Below are 19,445 nucleotides of genomic sequence, written 5' to 3'. Positions count from 1 at the left end.
TCTATCTCCATTTAACTAAGCGTGAAATCAGTAAGTTTCTGCAGAGAAACCTAAATATTTTTCATCTCCTTTGGTAATTTGGGATCAACTGATAAACATAAATTTAGATGTGTCCATCTAAACCAGCAGTTCTTAACCTATGTGTCTCATCCCACAGGGTGAGAGTGTTATAACCACTCTCTTGCACCTTGGGACAGTGGACAGGTTAGCCTGTGTTTGTGAGCGCTGAGGTGGTCATTTATGGAAGAAGGGACAAGGGACAGTGAGAGACCCACGTGTGTTGTGGCTCTGGGGAAATTCTTTCGGCATGAAGTGCAGAGTTCTATACTTAGATTCTAAACCAGTACTTCTCAACCTATGGGTCATGACCCCTTTGTGTCAAAAGACTCTTTTACAGGGGTTGCCTAAGACCATCTTCCATGTCAGATATTTACATCATTATTCATAACACTATCAAAATTACAGTTATGAAGAATCAATGAAAATAACTTTATGGTTGGAGGTCACCACAACAAGAACAAGAGGAACTGTATTAAAGTGTCATAACATTAGAAATATTGAAAACCACTGTTCTTAATGGAACATAAGGGATTTTTCAAAGAACTGAAAATGTCCCAACTTCTACTGTTAGCCTTGCATGAAGAAATGTTTGTTACATGATATTTTAGTTGTTGCCTAAGAACCCAAGCCCCATTTAGGACATAGACCTTAAGAGAAAATGATTGCTCCTCAAACTGTGGCCAGTGTTCAACAAAATATTTCTGATCCTGGCAGCCATATGCCTGCACCCCTTCCTCTTCTCTCTTTTCTTGATATTTTGATAGCCTTGAAAGTTATCTCTAGGCTAAAATATTGTTTTTCTCTCTTCTAAAATCATTTCATGGGAAAATGGTCTTTTATACTGTTACTTGTATTATTTTTAATAAAATACTGATTGGCCAGTAACCAGGCAGGAAGTAGAGGCAGGGCAACAAGAATTCTGGGAGAGGAAAGCTCAGTCTGCAGTGCAGAGGAAGCAAGATAGCAAGATGTGACTGACTTGCTGAAAAGGGTACCAAACCATGTAGCTATCACAGACAAGAATTATGGACTAATATAAGAGTTAATAAGAAGCCTGAGATACTAGGCCAATCAGTTTATAATTAATGTAGAACTCTGCATGTTTCTTTGGAATGAAAGACTGCAGGATCAGGTGGGACAGAAACCTCAGTCAACACTCAAACTGTGGCTAGTGTTCAGCAAAATATTTCTGATCCTGGCAGCTATACACATGAAGGAATGACCTCCATGCACCGCATCCCTCACTCTTCTCTTTCCTTGACATTTTGATAACCTTGGAAGTTATCTCTAGGCTAAATATGTTTTTTCCTCTCTTCTAAAAATATTTTATATGTATGAAAAGATGTTCAAGCATCACAATGTTACATTAAGACTGTCTTATATCCAAACAAATATGATACTGTTCAAAACCTAATCAGAGGCTAGAGATATGTCTTAGCTGTTAAGAATATTGGTTGCTCTTCCAGAAGATCTGATTTCAATTCCCAACACCCATATGACAGCTCACATGTGTCTGTAATTCTAATTCCAGGAGATCCAACAGCAAAATATCAATGCACATTAAAAAGAATTGAATGGTGGTGACATACACCTGTAAGAGGTAGAGCAGGGAATCTCTGGGTTCAGGGTCATCCTGGTCTGTAGAGTGAGTTTTAGGACAGCCAGGGCTATATAGAGAAATCTCATCTTGAGAAAAACCTAATAAGAGACTTTCCTTTGCTGCAGAATAAAAGAAAACCTTAAATGTTAAGTAGAACCATTTCCAGAGAATGAATGAGATGCAAAAAATCTGTTTTTTTAAATACATAACTGTCAAATTTTAATTAAAATTTAATTATATCACTTCCCCTTCACACCCTCTCAAGTTGATGGCTTCTTTTGGTTTATTTTGTATATATGCGTACTCACACATGCACACAAAGAGGACACCTGTTAGTATCTGGTATCTTCCACCATTTCTCGTATGTTGTTTTGAGGCAGGGACTCTTAGTGAACCTGAAGCTCATCATTTCAGCAGGGCTGGGGTGACCAACAAGCCCTCAGGTTTTGTGCCTGCATCTCCACCTTCAGGCTTCAAGTATAGCTAGTGCCTTACCCACTGAGTACTCTCCTCAGCCTCCTCTCGCTCTCCTATAAGGTTTGATTGTAGGGTGGCTCTAAAGAATTCTTCAATGGAATTACAAAGATGAATTGATAAAGCTGAAGGATGAGCAAGAAGGGATTTATAACATGTTTTTTATTGTAAGTGGGGCTCCTAGTGAAATTCTTAGAAAACTGTAATTTGTAGCCAGGAAAGGAGAAAGGCCTTAAGCAAATACTAATTGTACTGAAATACTTGAGTCTCTAATAGAGAAAGGCTTTAAGCAGACTCTTGGATGAAGGGCTCCTGTCTCTTCCCATTTCCCTTATTTTGCCTGATTCTCTATCCTACCTCATATGCCACCGTCACTAATAAAGTTTTTCTGTAAGAGACGAGACCACAGAATGTCCATTACCTGGAGAATGACTAGGGGTGTCCAAATGTTTTTCAAGGTCAAGTTTATGACATTTGGAGAACCATGGTTGTGTCTTCTGCTTTGAACCACTCTCTTTTCCAGACTGTCTATCCAGAGTTTTCCCAATGTGCTAGCATTTCAGTGATTCTAAGAACACATATTTTTGGTCTCAGTTCTCAAAAACATCAGGAGTTCAATTCCTGCTGCCTCATAAATATACTGAGAGACTCCTTTTTCCAACTGCCTCCCTTCTCCTGGGATAATCCATGTTCAGGGAAATAAGAGTTAATCACCAGCCACAAGATGTCGTCTTGATTCTCAAGAAACAGAGCCTAACCGTTTGCTGAACCCCTGCAGCTACAGGTCTATGAAGCAATTTCCTAGGAGTTGATACATCCATTTCTGGAGCAAGACTCAGAAAGTCTATTTGAAACATTCTTTCCAAGACAGATGTTCTTAACCTTCCTAATACTGATACTGTTTAACACAGTTCCTCATGCTGTGGTTACCCCAATCATAAAATTATTTTTATTACTACTTCATAGCTGTAATGTTGCCGCTGTTGTGAATCAAAATGTAAATATCTGATATGCAAGGTGGTCTTTTATCTTTTTTTGAGGATCTTGTAAAATTCATCTATGAACCAGTCCGTTTATATCCTTACATTTTAAATAAGGAGATGTTTAAAAACTAGTCTTCCAGTCTTACCTCTTCTTGATACAAGTTTGTGTTAATTGCTGCTTTCATTATGTTATATAACTGTGTTTAGAAATTCATACTTTTCCCCAAATTTAGAATTTAGTGAAATATGTTTTTCAGATCTTTTGTCCTATAAAATTCTGTGACCTTAGAGAGTTAATCTTCTGACCCTTGAAATCTAATCAGAGGTAGAATTTCGATTTGTAAGCACCCTCCCCATGTGTTGGCTTTATGGCTTCATCATTTGCAAAAGCTTCTTCCACATGACAGTTTTCATATCTTTAACATAAGAATGAAAATAAAACCAGAAAAATTTATCCCACAGATATGATATATGGAAGACGTTTTTAACTTTTCACTTTATAAAAATATGTTCTTATTATTTTAAAAATTGTGCTTATGTGTCCATGTGTAGGTGCATATACATGTATGCAGATGCCCACAGAAACCAGAGATGGCGAATATCCCTGAACCTGGAGTTACAGGTAGTTATTAGGCACCCAATATGTGTTCTAGGAACCAAACATTGACTCTTTTACAAGAACAAAATACTCTTTTAACCAATGGCTGCCTGTCCGGTCCCTGTACTCTCTTCTTCTTTGTTTAATACTCATACATACTAGATAAAGTGTTTTGATGAAACCTGTACAGTGGAGCATGGCGAGCTCTTCAGTCTGCTACATTTTTATAGTATCACATTCCCCTAAGGCTCAAAGGTCATCAAGAAAGAGGAGCTACAACAACTGTAAGAGGCAGAGAGAACAGCCACCTGCAGAGAAATAGGCATGATGATGCTGTTACACGCATGAACACATGGGGACTGTGACATAAGATCCAGCATGCCAGTATCCCAACAGGGGTAAGAAAAGGGCTCACGCGATCCCACCTCTACTTGAGGAGCTTTTGCAGTTGATGTGGGGAAACGTCTGTTTGCATCAGGAACTCTTTAAAGAGTTGGAAAAATTACTCAGGATAATTTGGGAAATGAAAGAAAGATGCTGGTAGATGCTTGATCAGGAAAGAGACTCTAGGAAGCAGAGGTGAGTAAGCATTCATGATGTAATTCACCTCTCATTTGCTATAAAATTAACAGGAGGTTTTATCTTTTGAGCTGGAGATCAGAATGGTTGTCCCTTCTTATAACCATCACCCTCATCAATGAGCTTTCTATGAGTTATTACTTTGTCCCTATGAATGTCAAGTTGGGGCCACTGTATTCAGAAGGTCTGACAAACATCTATGACCTTTGGTCTTACCAAGTCATTGGTTTAACTATTTATTAAATGTCTACAAATAAGAACTTGAAAGAAGTCAAAATGTGGGTTAGTATGAACTATTGTGAATGGTTAACTGAAGAAGACACCCATATACGCCATACCTGTGATATACATACACTTTGTCTTTCTACTGGCAGTATCAACTGCTTCACCCCCTTTCCTAGAACACAAATACTGCAGATTGGCATCATGGATTCATACCTGTACTCAGAAAGAAAACTCTAATCCTCACTAACAAGAAAAAGTCAGAGAACAGATTTCCTGAAGGAAAAGAGCAATGGACCTGATTCCAAACTTTCCCATAGAAGCATGGACTCTACCGGTCACCACCATCCTGGATGATTCTTAGACCCCGTTTTCTATGTTAGAAAACCAAAAGATATAATTTAGTGGAAATGAATGCTGCTACATCTGAACACATTTCTGTTGTAAACTAGATTATTTATCTCACTGTACTTTTCAGCCAAAGATTCTCAACTCTTGTTAAGGTGCTAATGTAGCAAGACAATCAGGAGGAGCAGGCTTCTAATTGTTAGACTCAGCTGTTTCTTTTGTTCTTTTTTCTGGCATTTGTTTGTCGCATTGGAATAGGAGGGTTTGCAGTATCTTGAACCCACAATGAGGGAAACTACACATGAAATAGATTACTTAGACTCAGGCCTGCCTGTCCAGAAAGTATTGTCACAGAGACTGGCTAATTACTGATAGTAAACTATGTGCTTCTGACTGATCATCTTAGTATAGAAAGCTGCCATTGTGCTGTCTAGGGTGTAGGAAAAAATAGAGCAGAGAAATGGTGCTTTATGTAGCTCATCTCCTCATGAGTTCATTTTGGTAACATATGGTGCAATTAGAGTTATCTAGAAAGGATGGGGGCAAATTCCCTTTGACCTCAGTAGAATACAATTGACAGATCAATGTAGCCAATACTCCAAAGTTTAACTAGAAGAGACATGAGTTTATGAAGTTATTGCAGAAATTTGAAAGGTTATTTGCAGAAGCATGAATGGCTCAAAAATAACTGCAGCATCCAAACCCCACACATGAACAGAAGGTGATGCACAAAATTGGTGTCAGAAGGAAATACCTTCATTTTTAAATTGCCCCTATGAATGCTTTTGCCTGAATGTGCGCATGCATTTCACATGCAGCCTGATGCCCACACAGGTTAAAAGAAGGCTTTGGATTCTCAGGTACTGGAGTTATAGACTTTGTTAGTTGGCATGTGGGAACTAGGAACCGAACTTATGTCATCTGCAAGAGCAGTAAGTGCTCTTAGCTGAAGAGTCATCTCCCCAGCTGCACCTGGGAAGCTATACAGAGTTTTCAGTTTGAGGAACAGGCCAGATCAGATAGCCTTGTCAGAAGTCTTTGCTGGCTGCCTATCCTCTCATGCTGTGCAACCTTGTAAAACTCTAGGATAACTCTGAAGGCATTTCTGACAACTCTGAGGTCATTTCTGAGGCCTCTCAGCAGTAGTGCTACCACCTCCCCTGGGAACCAAGGACCTAACAACTTCACATGCAAGTACTAGAATGTTGGGGATTTTCCATCTCCCTGTGTCCTTGTGGATGTTCTCCAGATAGAACTCAGTTATTGGAATTGGGGCAAGATAACCCTTAGATGCTGACTCAGGTCCTTGGCCTTGGTCAGTGGCTATTGACTCAGTTCCTTGGATATGGTTAGGATGACTCACAGATGTTTCTTCCTTACCCCGCCTGATCTAGCAACCACTCTCTTGCCACAGCTCAAACCAATCATTGTTAATATCCCTTTGAATCAGCCAATCCTAATAGTTGGAAAAACAGTCCCCCAGACTCCCCCCTTGTTTCTGTGGCTTTTTACTTTAAAAGTAGCCTGCACCAGCTATTTGGGGTCTTTTGGCTTCCTGAATGCTGAAAGACCCTGTTGTGACAGAATTAATTAAATTCTCTTGCTTTTACATCAACTGTGGTGTGAGAATAGTCTCTTGGGATGACTCCTCCTCGGTGATTGGACTTCAGGGTCCAACAACTTCATTGTTCACTTTTTACATAATGTTGAGAATGGATCATGTGAATCTTGCATTAAAGATTACACACACTGATGCCCTCTTTTTACTTCCCAAGTCTGATGAGTCCTTCAGCAACATTCAAACTCAAGTTTATAAAGTTTTATTACATATTAACTTTAAGACTGAGACCATCAAGTATTAGCCTTAAAGTTTATCATAAGATGACTTGTAAAGGGGATTATTACTCTGAAGTTTTATGTTATATGTTATATTCTGCTTACCTGTTACCTCACTGGAAAAATTCTGATAATTCTCAATATTTGTATCCATATATATATGTATATATATATATATGTATATATATATACACACACATGTACATTTACCATATATATATTGAGTCAATGATATACATGAGTTGATGTATATATATCAATATGCATATTTATATATGTGAATGTGTGTATTTATTTATTGTGTGAATATGAATATTTATGTGTATAATTAACAAACCTGATTTTTTCTCCATGTTTTAGTTACAGGACCTCTTCCCATGAACTTTTTTTTTCAAGACATGGTTTATCTGTAGCTTTCGATCCTGTCCTGGAGCTAGCTTTTGTAGACCAGGCTGGCCTTGAACTCACAAAGATCTGCCTGTCTCTGCCTCCCAAGTGCTGGGACTAAAGGCATGTGCCACCACTGCCCAGCTTCTCATGAACTTTTTAAGAAGCTAGAGATTTCTGGATCCAAACCTCTGCTTTTTGTTGGGACAATGCTTAACTACAGGAGGGTGAGTTCTGTTGGGTTCCCAACTTTGCTTCTGTTACTGTGTCCCTTACACAAATGTCATTAAACCCCTGTCTGCTCATCCATTCAAATGGCCATTGGGATTAACAGTAAGGCTTTCAGTTTGCAGAATTGTTTGTGTCACACTCAGAATCATTGCCAGTTTATCCTTGGATTTTTCTGACATGTGTTTGTGACCTCAGGATTGTGATAGGTCAGGTGAGGACCCTGGATGTTGTCACACTAGGATCTGATGCTAAAATGCTGATGTGCAGATGTTGGGAGCATCAAAGATTTCATTTGTCTTTTTATTACAGATCCTAGAGAAGTACAGTTATTTTAAATCAGTATTTAAATAAATACATGTAAAGCCACCCAGCAGCACCTCACCAACCTTGAGCATCTGTGCTGAGTATTTCTGGCATATGCCTATCAGGAAGCACATAGTTACTTTAGGGGAATATGCACAAACTTGAATTCCCAATTGAACTCTTTAATCCTATTATTATTTCCAGAGCTCTAGCCAAGCTTTTTCCATGCAGAAGAAGTTTTGCCTTCAATGCTTCTCACTTCAAAATAGAGCCCTATGCATGACTCTAAGGAGTGGAAATAGGGGAGATAAGGTGATGTTGCCTGTGAACCTCAGATATTTAACCAGATTCTGAGTTTTGTTTCTTAAAACAGTTGCAGAATCACTTATATAAAATCACTAATGAAAGCATGATTTGACAAATTTGAGAAAAATTATGTATAGTATGTGGACTATAATATGCATAAATGTATACATATATGCATATATATGTACCTGTAAAATATAGACTGTGAATTTACACATAATCTTTCTGAACGCTTTCTAAAGGATGGACCATTGGCCTGTCATTCCTAAGCTCATGCCCAGGAGCATGCCCATTTGCAGACTGCAGCTCTTGGAAAATTTGTTCTTCTGAATGCTCAAGGTTTATTTATCAGATCATAATTCTTCAAAAAAAAAGACTCTATTAATTGCTTAAATTCCTAAGAATTCTATGCTCTGCCCCATTTGAAAAAGCAATAACCCCCTTAGCATTTTTGGGAGGATGATTTTTTCTTTTTAGGTATTTTTTGAAACACACTTTTTGGGTTTTGTTTTCGTTTCTAGTAGTGTCTCCTATAGACAAGACTGGTCTCAAACTTGCTGTTCAGATGATGATCACAGATTGTTTAATATTCTTAATCAGTGCTTGTGAACACCATGATATCTTATTTATAAGTGAATGAGTACCAATTCTAAGGCTGTGGTTATACAGTGCTTACCCAAACCTGCAGAAACAAGGATCCCAAGGTAAGGTTTCAATAAGGATGCTTGAGGGAGAGAAATAAAAAAAGACAGATCTCTGGAACTTGGAGGTCTTACATAAGCTAATGACTTATGCCAAGCAAGTTTGTTACTCAGCGTAAGTTATTACATTCTATTTTCAGAGGGGGTGATAGCCAAGGTCAGCTGGGAGTTAAGTCAGACAATGTTGGCAAAGAGAACCCAGGATACCTCAGGCACAGCTATATTAGGTCTGATAACCACAATCCAAAGAAAAGAGTAGGATCCCTGGAAACTGCAGCTTTAAGTTCTAAGAGGCCCTGGCTCCAGACCTGGATAGAAGCTTGTCTGTTTTGGGAAGGGACACAGAACTAACATGACTTTTGTCCTTTTGCAATAGCATCTGAGAGAACTTTGAATTAGTCTGAATCAAACAGGACCCCTCTCCCCTTGTAGTTTTTACAGCCAGGTGAGTTATTTGTGACTTAATGTTTAAGAGCTCCAGATAAATCCCACACAGGCAGATGTCTCCTAATATTGGCAAATAAATTACCAACAGAAGGAATCAGAGGATAATACTGAACGGATATTTATACTTAACAAATGTTAAGGAGATTACACCTTTGCAGTTCGTGTAATAAATCTTTGGCTGGCTTCAAAGGGCAATTGAATATGTGATAAACATGGCTCAGGTCAGTAACTATTTGCTTTATGGTTAAGAAATCTAAACTAACATTCTTATTTTGCCATATTCCTGAAATTGATTTATTTTATTTTTTAAAAAGAAATCAAGCTATCTTTTTTCATACATACCAAGTTCCCACTCCTTCCCCTCCTCCCATTTCCTCAACATACTCTCCCACCCTACCCTCATCCACTCCTCAGAGAGGTTAAGGCACATTGTTTTGGGAAAGGTCCAAGGCCCTGCCTACTATATCTAAACTGAGCAAGGTATCAATCCAAAGAGAATAGATTCCCAAAAAGTCAGTGCAGCAGCAGGGATAAATCCTGGTGCCATTGCCAGTATCCCCTCAGTCGGCCCTGGCCATGCAACTGTCAACCACATTCAGAGAGACTAGATTTTTTTCTATGCTTGTTCCTTCCCAGTCCAGCTGGTGTTAGTGAGCTCCCGTTAGCTCAGGTAGACTGTTTCAATGGGTGTCCCCATCATGGTCTTGACAATGGTCTTTGTTCATATCCTCACTCCTCCCACTCATCAACTGATCTTTGGGAACTCAGTCCAGTGCTCAAATGTGAGTCTCTGCCTCTGTTTCTATCAGTTACTGGATGAAGGTTCTATGTTGATATTTAAAATATTCATCTGTTTGACTACAGGACAAGACAAGTTTGGGCACTCTCTCCTCTATTGCTTAGTATATAGCAAGCCAACAGCCAACATCAGATTTATTGGAGAGAAACTCAAAGTGATTCCACTAAAATCAGGAACAAGTCAAAGTTGTCCACTCTCTTCATATCTATTCAACATAGTTCTTGAAGTATGAGCTAGGGCAATAAGACAACAAAAGGAGAACAAAGAGTTACAAATTGGAAAGGAAGAAGCCAAACTTTTGCTATTTGCAGATGATATGATAGTATATATAAGTGATCCTAAAAATTCTACCAGGGAACTCCTACAGATGATAGATACCTTCAGTAGTGTGGCAGGATACAATATCAACTCAAAAAATCAGTAGTCCTGCTACATAAAAATGATAAAATGCTGAGAAAGAAATCAGAGAAACATCACTCTTCACAGTTGTGACAAATAATATACAATATCTTGGGGTAACACTAATGAAAAACTGAAAGACCTGTTCAACAAGTCTTTGAAGAAAGAAATTGAAGAAGATAACAGAAAATGGAAAGATCTCCCATGCTCTTGGTAGGATTAACACAACAAAAATGTCGATTCTGCCAAAAGCAATTTATAGATTCATTGCAATCTTCATCAAAATCCCAACACAATTCTTCACAGACCTTGAAAGAACAATACTCAACTTTATATGGAAAAACAAAAACCCAAGGATATCCAAAATAACCCTTTATAATCAAGGAACTTCCAGAAGAATCACCATCCCTGACACAAAGCTCTACTATAGTGCTATAGTAATGGAAACATCCTGGTATTGGCATAAAAACAGACAAGTTGACAAATGGTATCAAATAGAAAATCATGGACATTAAACCACACACTTATGAGCACCTGATTTATGACAAAGAAGCTAAAATTACACAGTGGAAAAAAGAAAGCATTTTCAACACATGGTGCTGACATAACTAGATATCTGTCCACATGTGGAAGAATGCAGAAAGAACCATATTCTATTCCCATGCACAAAACTCAAGTCTAAATGGATTAAAGACCTCAGTATAAATCTGATGACACTAAACATGCTAGAAGAAAAATTGGGAAGTAGCATTCACTGCATGGACACAGGAGACTACTTCCTAAATATAACCCCAGTAGACACTGAGAGCAACAATAAATAAATGGGATCTCCTAGAACTTAGAAATTCTGTAAAGGAAAGGACGCAGTCAATAAGACAAAAAGACAGCCTACTGAATGGGAAAAGATCTTCACCAACCCCACATCAGACAGAGGACTGATCTTCAATATATATAAAGAACTCAAGAAATTTGACAGGAAAATATCAAATAATCCAATTTAAAAATGGGGTACAGTTCTAAACAGAGAATTCTCAGAAGAATCTCAAATGGCCAAAAGACACTTAAGGCAATGTTCTACATCCTTAGTCATCAGGGAAATACAAATCAAAATGACTCTGAAATACATTCTTATACCAGTCCAAATGGCTAAGATAAAAAACAACAATGATAGCGTATGTGGGAGAGGACGTGGAGTGTTGGAAATGCAAAATTGCACAACCACTCTGGAAATCAATATAGCAGTTTTTCAGAAAATTGGAAATCAATCTACCTCCAAATTGAACAATACCACCCTTGGACATATGCCCAAAGAATGCGCAATCATTCAACAAGGATATTTGTTCAGCTATGTTCATGGCAGCATTATTTATAATAACCAGAACCTGGGAACAACTTAGATGCCCCTCAACTGAAGAAAGGATAAAAAAATGTGGTACATTTGCACAATGGAGTACTACTCAGTGGTAAAAAACAATTACATCTTGAAATTTGCATGCAAATGGATGGAACTAGGAAAAACCATTCTAAGTAGGTAATGTTTTGTGATCTGGCTGCCCTCATTCCCCTGACTGACAGCGCAACTTCCTTGTACTCTGTAATTGACAAGGATGTTTGTGTTCTTTCTGTGGCTGGTGGTTTTCCACAGAAGCATTCCCAGTACACAATGCCCTGATCTTGACCTCTGGCTGCTCAGCATGTCTCTTGTCAGCTGACTAAAGGTATAAAAGGCTTTAGCTCAGGACAAAATAAAGGTTGCCTTTTGCCCTCCCTCCTGAAAAGAAGCCTCCAAGTCTCAATCCCTGCATCCCCGCCAGTCTTGCAGCGTGGCAGTAATGAGCCTAAAATCCACAACCCAGAAGAAGATAAGTAACAAGGACAACCCTAAGAGAAACATCCCCTTGGGAACTAGACAATATCTCCTGAGAAAATTGGGAGCATGGGGGTGGGGAGAAGGGAGTGCAGTAGGGGAGAAATAGAAGGTGGAGGATGAATTGAGAGAACAGGATCATTGAGATGAGAGAAGGACAGAAATGAGTGTAAGGAATGAGATATCTTGATTGAGAAAGTCATTATGGGGCTACCAAGAAACCTGACATTAGAGAAATTCCCAGGAATCCACAAGGATAACCTCAGGTAAGAATCTAAGCAATAGTGGAGAGGGTGCCTGAATTGGCCTTGCCCTGTAGTCAGATTGATGACTACCTTTTTTTAAATCATAAACTGATTGGTCTAGTAGCTCAGGCTTCTTATTAACTCTTACAACTCATATTAGCTCATAATTCTTGCCTGTGTTAGCCATGTGGGTTGGTACTTTTTTCGGTGAAGCAGTCACATCTTGCTTGCTCTGTGTCTGGCTTCCTCTGTGTCTGGGTGATGACTGCAGACTGACTTTTTCCTCTCCCATAATTCTCTTGTTCCCATTGCTCCACCTCTAGTTCCTGCCTGGTTGCCCTGCCTATACTTCCTGCCTGGCTACTGGTCAATCAGCATTTTATTAAACAAGTACAAGAAACAAATCTTTACAGGGTAAAACCATTGTCCCACAGCACATTCTTTCTTCTCTTCCCCATTTCCTTTATCTCAATAAACTCCACACTGAAGCTCTGTCTGCATGGCATATTCTGTCACCTGCTGTGGTTTGGAGCCACCCACCATGGGACCCACCACAAAAGTCTTTCTGGTATGATGCTCACCTGCCATGAGACCCGCCATGGTCATACATGCGCTGTATCAACAACAATTGTTTGTAACAAACAGCAATGCATTTAGTCAAGCTTCCAGAGTGACAAAACACTGCAGCTGAAGGCAAATCTACCTACTGCTAGGCCTAGAGTCTTATCACTGTATTGTGTTGGGATTGGAAAGGAATCTCCATAGGGAGACACCTTTTCCTCTAAACTTGTTCTCGGTGGTTTGGCATAAGGTCTTAAACTGTTTTCTGTTCTGTTCCACAAGATCATTAAGAGGAAGTGTCTGGTACTCTTGTGAAAAATACAGTGAGGTGGAGGCACATGATGGAGGAGCTAATAGATCAGTTTTATTCTCCAGATGTTAAGGGACATTCTGCATTGGCTGATTAAGTACACATACTTTAACCTCTGGCTGATTCAAGAAATTGGAAATTTTTTTTTGCTATCAATAAGGAAAAGTCGGTTCTAATTTTGATCTATTCCTTCTTGTGGTTCACAATACATGTTACTCTTTTTAGATGTTATTTTTTCCCATTTGTTTTCCCTCATGTCTCTCCTCCTTTTCATATTTTTTAACTGTCTGTTAAAAGATCATAGATTTTGATGCATTAGCAAGGCCCTCTACCTCAAGAAGCCCATGCCCACATTTCTTTGGATGACTATCTTAAATGTCACTATAGAAACTTCATTCAGCAACTGATGGAAACAGAGGCAGAGATCCACAGTGGAACACTGGGCTGAACTCCCAAAATCTTCTAGAAGAGTGGGAGGAGTGAGAATATGAGCAAAGAAGTCAGGACCACTGAAACACCTTACCTGTGCATATGGGAGCTCATCAACCCTGGCATGACAGGAAAGAAACCAGCATAGAACCAAACTAGACCCTCTGTGGGTGACAGTTGTATGACTGGGGTAGACTGTGGATTCACTGGCAGTGGGATAGGTTTTATCTCTATGCTTGTACTGACTTTTTGGAACTCATTCTCTTTGGAGGACTACCTCGATTGGCCTAGATATAGTAGGAATGGCTTTGGACCTTCCACAGATCAATGTGTTAGACTCTGTTGATTCCCCATGGGAAGTCTTTCCCTCTCTGAGGAGTGGATGGGGGTAGGGAGGATGTAGAGAGAACAGGAAAAGGGGAGGGATTGGGAACTGGGATTGATATATATCATTTGAAAAAATAGTATTTTTAAAACGAAAATTTAAAAAAGAAAAAAGAAAAAAGAATATACTAGTGAAAGAATTTTGCTCTTTCATCACAATTCAAATAGTAGGTATTTTGTTTCTAAAAATGTGAGAATTATATACACTGAGCATGGTACGTGGAGGAATATATATATGTATATACATATTCATACAAGTATGCAAAAAATTATTGAAACAAATAGTCATGAACATGAAAAAGTGAAGAAGGTGTATATGGAAGTTTTTGGAAGAAGGTATTGGAAGGGAGATATGTAATTATATTATAATCTCAAAATAAAGAATTGAAATTAAAATGGGAGCATTCAGTCCAAAATTTAATTAAGTTCCCACATAGTCTAGCAGTTAGAATTCCTGGTTTTCACCCAGGGGTTATAGGTTCTACCTCCTGTGTAGAAACACCTGTATCTTCTACAAAAATTAGACGGGTTGTGGCAGTGCACACCATTAATCAGCATTCAGTAGGTAGAGGCAGTTGAATCTCTGTGAGTTTGAGGCCAGTTTGATTTACAAATCAAGTTCTAGGACAGCCAGAGCTGCATAGAGAAACTCTGTCTTGAAAAGCAAAAATAAAAAAGAATATTATGTGAGGCTGGATATTTTGCCCAGTAGAAGATTAACCTTGCCCAAAGTTCGTCTCCAGCACCACAAAATGAAGTAACATTTTATTATAAAGTTATTATTTTTTATTTTAAAAGCAATCTTTTCTCATTTTAAATACCAATTACAATTCCCTCCTCCTCACCTCCTCCTGCTCCCCCATCCTTCACCAACCCTACCCCCATTTACTCCTCAGAGAGTGAAAGGCTTCCTATAGGGAGTCAACAAAATCTGACACATCACTTTGAGGCAGGACCAAGGTCCTGCTCCCTATATTTAGGTTTATCATAGTATCCCTCCAAAGAAAATGGGCTCGAAATAGCCATTTCAAACACTAGGCATAAATCCTAGTCCCACTGCCAGTGGCCCCATAGAATGTTGCAACTACACAACTATCACTCACATTCAGAGTGCCTAGTTTGGGCCTATGCAGGTTCCCCTGATATCAATCCAGAGTCAGTGAGCTCCCACTAGCTTAGGCCAGGTGTTTATGTAGGTATCACCATTATCGTCTTGACCCCTTTGTTCATATTATTGCCCACTTTCTTCAACTGGACTGTGGGAACTCAAACCAGTGCTACCTCTGGATCTATCCATCTGCTTCTATCAGGTGCTGGATGAAGGTTCTATGATGACAATTAAGGTAGTTATCAATCTTATTGCAGGGGAAGACCAGTTTGGCTACCCTTTCCACTATTGCTTAGGGTCTTAACTTGGGTCATCTTTGTGGATTACTCACACTTTCTCTAGTGCCATGTTCCTTGTGAACCCCATAATGGTTCCCTCAGTCACAAAATTCCTTTCATGCACTTCCCCTCTCTCCTTTCACCTGCCTCAGCAATCCTGTTCCCTCGTATTCTCCTCCTCATTCCATTCTCCCCTCCCCTTCCATTATGCTCTCCCTTCCCACCCATGCTCTCAATTTTCTCAGGAGTTTTTGTCTATTTACCTTTCCCAGGATTATCCATGTATTTCTCTTTTAGGATTCTCCTTGTTACCTAGCTTCTTTGGGGTCATGGATTATAATCTGTTTATCCTTTGCTTTATGTCTAATACTCACTTAAGAATTAGTAGATATTGTGTTTGTCTTTCTGGGTCTGGGATATGTCATCCATGTTGGTATTTTCTAGTTCCACCCATTATCTGCTAATAACAATATGTCACTGATTTTTTTTTTTACTGTGGAATGGTACTTCATTGTGTAAATTTATCACATTTCTTTATTTATTCTTCAGTTTATGGACTTCTAGTTTGTTTCCATGTTATGGATATGACAAATTATGCTGCTATGAACATGGTTGAGAAAATGTCTTTTTGTTTTGACTGTGAATCTTTTGGGTATATGCCTGAGTGGTATTGCTTGATCTTGAGGCTGCTTGATTCCCACTTTTCTGAGAAACCACCATTCTGATTTCCTAAGTGGCTGCACAAGTTTGCATTCCCATCAGCAATGGAGGAGTGTTCCTCTTATTCTGCATCATCTCCAGCATAGACTCTCATTGGTGTTTTTGATTTTTGCCATTCTGACTAATATACGATGGTATCTCAGGGTCATTTTGATTTGAATTTCCCTTATGGTTGAGGATGTTGAACAAAATCCATTCAGATTCTCCTGCTGAGAATTCTTTGGTTAAATCTGTACCCCACTTTTGATTGGATCATTTGGTATTTTGATGTCTAACTTCTTGAATTCTCTATATATTTTGGAGATCAGTCCTTTCTCTGATGTGGGATTGGTGAAGATTTTTTTTCCCTTTCAACTGATTGCTGTTTTTTTCTGATTGACTCTGACTTCCAGAAGCTTTTCAGTCTCAGGAGGTCCCATTCATTTATTGTCCTCAGTGTCTATACCTATGGTGTTATATTTAGGAAGTGGTCTCCAGTGCCCATGCATTCAGGGCTTCTTCCCACTTTCTCTTCTGTGAGGTTCAGTGTGAATGCATTTATGTTGAGGTCTTTAATCCATTTGAACTTGAGTTTTGTGCATGGGGATAGATATGGATCTATTTGCATTCTTCTACATATTGGCATCCAATTATGCCAGCATCATCTGTAAGATGCTTTCTTTGGCAGGCTGAAATTTCTGTCCTGCCAAGTTCCATAGGGATTTGGTCCTAAAGAAACACACAGCAGTTTATATTAATTATAAACTGTCTGTCCAATTAGCTCAGGCTTATTACTGACAAGCTCTTACAACTTACATTAATACAGAATTCTTGTCTATGTTTAGTCACTTGGCTTGGTACCTTACTCAGTGAGGCGTGCTCATCTTGCTTCCTCTGTATCTGACGGAAGTCAGCAGACTGAGCCTTTCCTCTTCCCAGAATTCTCCTAGTCTGGTCACCTGACTTATATTTTCTGTCCGAATACCAATCAGCATTTTATTAAACCAATGCTAGTGACGAATCTTTACAGGTTACAAGAGCATTATCCCATAGCACTAGTGAAGCACAATTAATAAAAACTCAGAGACAGACATTGGTGTTCAACCTGAAGATTCCAAATGCAAAACAACCAGCCATGTGCTCTTACCTCAACCTCAGTCTGGAAATGATGGTCCAGCCTCCTGGAAATCTCAAAATGAGACTGTGGTTGAAATTTGTTTTCTGCAATTTTATAACCCTCTCTAGGGATGGAATTACAGGCATGCACCACTGTGATTAAAGGCATGTACCACATGGTTTCTATTGCAAAGTAGTTTGGCTACTGTGATTAAAGGTATGTGTTACCATTATCTGGTCTTTAAGGCTGACCAGTGGGACTGTTTTACTCTCAGATCTTCAGGCAGTCTTTATTCATTAAAATATAATTGAAATGATACTACATTTTCCCTTTTTGTCTAAAATAAAAAAGAAGGCTATAAGTAATATAAGAAAAACTATACACAATAAGTATATTCACTATATATAATATTTACAGGCAATAAATACATCAATAATGTCAATGTCTAGTCCATTTGCATTTGACAAATTCAGAGAAAATGTTCTATATCTACCCTGTCTTGTTGAATCCAAAGTCATATACTTAATTTACTTCCTATCATAACTTTCTTTCTGTGTCTGGTAAACTATAACCATAATTGTCTAATCTGCAACGCCCTCAAAGATCCAAGAAGAAAATAATATTAACTGAGTAAGCAGGAAGTGCAAGCAAGTGACTTCCAAAAATTATGGGTAATGACAGAATCAGCTAGCTGCCTGGACAATCACCCAAACTTCCTCTTCAATGTTTTAGCATCCATCCTCATCCTACATATCCAACAGACTTTTCTGTGAAGCAGAGTATTTTGTGTTCTGCATGTCTAATTAGAAAGCACAATGTTAGCAGTTGAAGCAGGGACATCTACATGCCCAGTGGCTTATTTTTGTCACAAAGAAAATAAACTCCACGTGGAGTTTCTTAGATGTCAGGAGCAGACATTTCTCATTATCATAAAAAAGAAGAACCTATGTTATTAAAACATCTTAAATGCCATATTCTGTAGATCTCTGAAGTGTTTGAAGATGATCTGTCTTTCTAAAGTAAATCTTTGTTTGACTTAGAAACATACCTCTTGTGACTACAAGTTTGATTATACTAGGTAGTTAACTACTAACTTGTATTTCCTTATTACCCTAAAGAGTTGGTAATAATACTTTTTAACATTTCTTTCTCTTTTTATTTTTTTAATGAGAAAATAAACTGTCTTTTTAAATTATACATACCAATTCAAGTTCCCACTTCCTACCCTCCTCCCATTTCCTCCAGTTACTTCCCACCCCACCCCCATTCACTCCTCAGAGAGGGTAAGGCACACTGCTTTGGGGAAGGTCTAAGGTCCTCTCTATTATATCTAGGCTGAGCAGGGTATCCATCCATAGAGAATAGGTTCCCAAAAAGCCAGTACAAGCAGTAGGGATAAATCCTGGTGCCTTTGCCAGTGGCCCCTCAGTCTGCCCCAGCCATGCAACTGTCAACCACATTCAGAGAGACTAGCTTTTTCTATGCTTGTTCCTTCCCAGTCCAACTGGAGTTGATGAGCTCCCATTAGCTCAGGTAGACTGTTTCAGTGGGTATACTCATCATGGTCTTGACCTCTTTGCTGATATTCTCACTACTTCCACTCTTCAACTATACTTTTGGAGATCAGTCCAGTTTTGTGATATGGTCTCTGCCTCTGTTTCCATCAGTTGCTGTTTGAAGGTTCTTTGGTGCTATTTAAGATATTAATCAGTCTGTCTACAGGGCAAGTCCAGTTCAGGCACCCTCTCTTCTATTGCTTAGGGTCTTAGCTGGGTCATCCTTATGGATTTCTGGGAATTTCTCCAGAGTCAGGTTTCTTGCTAGCCCATAATGACTCCCTCAATCAAAATATCTCTTTCCTTGCTCTCATCTCTGTCCTTCCTCCATCTCAACTATCCTTTTCCCTTACATTTTTCTTGCCCCTCTTCCCCTTCTCATTTTCTCTTCCCCTTCCACCCACCCATCTTCCCCCCACTCCTATGTTTCCAATTTTCTCAGTATATCTTGTCTATTTCGCCTTCCCAGTGGCTGCACAAATTGACCAAACCACACAACTGTCACCCATATTCAGAGGGCCTAGTTTGGTCCTAGGCAAGTTCCTCCCCAATCAGTCAGGAGTCAGTAAGCTCCCACTAGCTCAGTTCTGCTGTTTCTGTGCGTAATCCCATCATGGT

At 39.0% G+C, this 19,445-nt stretch overlaps 1 protein-coding gene across 1 annotated transcript in view; it reads left to right on the top strand.

Moving 5' to 3' along the window:
• Positions 1–12,035: 12,035 nt before the first annotated feature.
• The window catches only part of LOC125398814 (cytochrome P450 3A13-like), a 90,665-nt gene continuing 83,255 nt past the window's right edge, over positions 12,036–19,445 (top strand). The window contains exon 1 of the mRNA XM_087903424.1: positions 12,036–12,406. The gene's annotated coding sequence lies outside the window, so the exon portion shown is untranslated. The remainder of the gene's footprint in view (positions 12,407–19,445) is intronic.

This window comes from Myodes glareolus, chromosome 2 (assembly GCF_982192425.1).
Source record: "Myodes glareolus chromosome 2, mMyoGla1.1, whole genome shotgun sequence".
Lineage (NCBI taxonomy): Eukaryota > Metazoa > Chordata > Mammalia > Rodentia > Cricetidae > Myodes > Myodes glareolus.
The sequence above is the reverse complement of the archived record's forward strand: the minus strand, read 5'-3'. Positions and strand labels throughout refer to the sequence as shown.